This window comes from Arachis ipaensis, chromosome B04, assembly GCF_000816755.2.
Source record: "Arachis ipaensis cultivar K30076 chromosome B04, Araip1.1, whole genome shotgun sequence".
NCBI classification, from domain to species: domain Eukaryota; kingdom Viridiplantae; phylum Streptophyta; class Magnoliopsida; order Fabales; family Fabaceae; genus Arachis; species Arachis ipaensis.
This window is the reverse complement of record NC_029788.2, coordinates 31,494,874-31,498,669: the sequence shown is the minus strand read 5'-3', so window position 1 is coordinate 31,498,669 and position 3,796 is coordinate 31,494,874. Positions and strand designations below refer to the sequence as shown.

Here is a 3,796-nt window from a genome sequence, read left to right as displayed (position 1 = left end):
TTTACATGAATTATTTACATGCTATAATTATAATTAAAAAAAATTACAATTCTATAACAAAACTAATAATTTAATTTACACACTACAAATGTAATGCAAATAAGCCAATAACAACCTCTGTTTCAAGCTAAAATATGGAGAAAAATGCTTGACCCATTTTTGGCAAATTTACCGAGAAATCATCAATTGAGTGTTGATTACCTCATCAGTTCTGCAAATTACAAAAAAGCAACACAGATCAATAAAAGAATGGGAAATCTTTTGTCTATACATGAGGTCATAGAATTATAAGGCAAACAAACCCATGATGCAGAACTCTACAAATGAATTCATAGAAGATGATCACCAAAGAAGTAGCAAGAAATTCAAAAAAGAAAAGGAAAGAAATTCATAATCATAAGGAATCCAACAGTCAAAATCAAAGGCACTGCACTACACTACACAACATCATGTGATTCTTGTTTGATTATAATAGTTGACATGTAGACTTACTAATTGATCAGCAAGCATTAACAATGTCTTCAGTGTAAACTTCCTGTTGCAATAATTGAATAAATCTTCCAAGCTTGGTCCAAGAAGGTCAATAGCCATAATGTTGTAGTCTCCTTCAACTCCAAACCACTTTAGGTGGAGAATCCCAATTTTAATAAGGAACCAAATTGGATTACTCAAAAGAAAACATCATGATTATTTTATGAGAAACTTGGAGTCTTAATTATTTGATTTTACTATAAATGCATGATTTCAAAATTCATAGTTTTGATTGCATTAAGACTAGAAGATTCTGGACAACAATCATTTAAAATTTTCAAACTTGAGAAAGCAGAAACCATTTTTCAAGTGAAAATTTTCTATTAGGTAGTACCTAAGACTTTTAGCACAGACAATGCTGAAAAGAAATAGACGTATATATACTTACTCCCTTCTTGAAGAAGCATATATATTTGATTCATAATGAAGCTGTGGATGTTTTGTCTTCACAGATTCCTGGAAAATTTTGGAGGGTAGTAAGTTATCACGAAGAATTACACTATTATAAAGAATCAAAACACAGAAGAACGATGAACAATTCAAGACAAAATGGCATGTAAAAATTGAAGAAAAAATAAGCATGCATCCATAAAGCTTTAATGTGTCATTTCATTTTATATGCCACTTCATAACTCAGAGATCTTATCAATTCTACGTAACCTTAATAAGTATTGCTCTAAGTATTGTCCTAAATTAAATGTAGATAGTAAGACAGACGAAATTTCCCCTTTTTTAATGTTAAGTTCTTTAGATGTTTAGCAATAAATTATCTCAAAAGTCATGTATCCTAACTAGAATCCAAATATCTTTTTGGAAGAAATCTTGCTAATTCTTTTTTCTAATTTACTCTCCAGGTTTTTGAGGTCCCTGACAATCATATTGCTCAATGACTCACCCAGAATTTGCCTTATATATATATATATATATCAAACCGTCCACAAATTCACATGATTAAAAAAATCTGATCATTCCATATCTTTATTCATTCGTTTCTATCACTTTAAGCAACTCTACTTAGAATTGGAAGAAACATATTTTTAATGCTTAAAATTGAATGACATATGTCAAAGCCATTGTTTCAGACAACACCCAACTTGATTAAAAATGCACATATCAAAGAGATCAATTCTTTTAACCCTCAAGAAGAATGAGTAAGTAGGCTTTATTGAGTCATAATGTTTAAAAGAGACACTTTGGTTTTTACTTTTTACCAATCCCCTAAATAAGTTGTCAAGACAATTTCAATGCTTTCAATGGCATCCTCCAATGCCTCCAATCTTTTAATAGCCAATTTACAAACTGTATTTATACTATAAAACCTAAAGCTATAATCTTATTGTTCCTAAACTACATACATTATAATTTCTTTGACAAATGAACAATAAATTCTTCACACTTGGTTTCTAATTCTTATGCAATCAAAATAAGCACAAGATGCATAGTTGCAATTGCTACTATAAGCTTTGATCTAATAATATTGATGAGTCATAATGGGAGGTCTAGTTTCAGTTTACCTTCTTGTGCTTCAGTTGTGTTTGAGCTTCAATTAATGGTCGTGTGGGACCATGATGAGAGAAGGTTCTTGAACTGTGGGTCCTGTTTCACCAAACATCAAAGTTTGTAAATGCTCAGCTCTTACTACTTTACCCTTTCAAACAATCTTCAAACTCCTAAAATCATTGATTTCAAAAAAAAAAAAAAAGAAATCTTATCCAGGTTGTTAAAGTTTCAACAAACCCTATTTAGCACAAACTCATTAATCAAATAAATAAATAATTTCTCAGAAACAATCATCTGTTTACTCATTGCAAAAACATCAACATAAGCAAATTTCTTGTATACTATTAAACATAAGGTAAATCCAATAAAGATTGATATTAAACATTGTCAATCACTTTAACCCCAAAAAATTTTCACGGACAGAAACCCAAACTCAAACTGACATATGAATTTCCACAATGCAACAACTTAAAAGAAGTGGGAGTGAGCTTTGACGCCAAAAATAATAAATAAACGATAAAACTGGTCAAAATTTCTTGAATTTGTAGAAACTTTGGGAACCATAGTTTCTGTTAGATCTATGGTTTATTTACCGAAAGCAATGTTGGCGGCAATAACGACATTGCGGAGGAGTCGGTGGGAAACAGTGGTGTAGAGCCTAAGAGCTGTTGCGGGGTTCGTCGGAGTGACAATGAGCGCTGCCGCGATGCCGCTGGCAGCGGCGGAGTCAGGAAGAGAGAGCTTCTTTCCTGCAAACCATGGAGAAAAGGACTGAGGATGGTAGAAAAGATCACTAACGATGGCGGAGAAGACGTCTGATGATGGAAGTAACGAACGGTGATAGCCGGGCAAAAATCGAAGATGGTGGTGTGGGGAAAAGGCTTGGGGTTGTTGGTTGCCGCCATGAGTGAGGGACTATTGGCCGTTACCGTGAACCGCCATGGTCAATGAGGAGCTTTTGACCGTCGGTGGCTACTGGCTAGGGTAGTATGCTCTCTGCTAGGGTTCAAATTTGGGAGAAGAGAAGAATGAGAGTGCTGCAGATGATTTTAGGATTATGTTAAAAGATAAAAGGAGCTTATACGCAATTTTTAATTTGAAGCACCTGAAAAGGAAGCGCGCTGGCGCTTATTCGAGTGTTTTTAATTTTTAGAATTAAACATTTTTTAAAATTAATATAATTTGTTTTGTGTTTTGTGTTACTAATTTCTTTTTTTTTTGTTTTTAAATTTTTATTTTGATTTTTTTTTTGAAATTTAAATTTTAANGGTATCCATCAGATCGGAAACCCAATGACTAATCTCTTGAGTACTGCAGAGGTAAAGTAGGCGACTCTCCCAAGCAAGCAAGCTCCATTCTCATTCTCCAGTGAGTATCGAACCCGGGAGAGATGGTTAAGGGACACAGACCCTCATCCATCTGTGCCAATTTGCGTTGGTACAAGTATTCGGCATTTGAATCTCATCTCGTGTATGTAAATAAAACTCCGATTCATAATAGATTAATTCTTAACTTGTCAAGTTAAGGAATATCATGAAAAACAAAAAATAGTAAATATATATAATGAATGGACGACCACTTTAAAATATTTTATGACTTTTTAGTTTAATCTTAATATTTTAAAATCAAGTAAGACCCGGTTCGGATCATATAAACCAACTCGGTCACTAGTTTTTTTTAATTGAAAACTGTCTGGGTCAAACTGGTTTTTACTGGGTCGAAGCATAAGCAGTCTAACAAGTGGCTGTCTAACAAGTGGCTCGAA

The 3,796-nt window shown here is 33.3% G+C and overlaps 1 long non-coding RNA gene across 4 annotated transcripts; it reads right to left on the bottom strand.

Annotated features, from left to right (window-relative positions):
- Positions 98-3,105, bottom strand: LOC107637679. Of its 4 annotated transcripts, XR_001619460.2 has the most exons (5): positions 2,625-3,104; positions 2,046-2,127; positions 920-987; positions 493-621; positions 98-211 (listed from the first exon to the last, which is right to left on the bottom strand). It is a non-coding gene; the product is annotated as an uncharacterized LOC107637679 (long non-coding RNA). The 4 variants fall into 4 exon arrangements; XR_002360962.1 differs by having other exon boundaries at positions 493-987; positions 2,625-3,105; XR_001619459.2 differs by having other exon boundaries at positions 98-621; positions 2,625-3,103.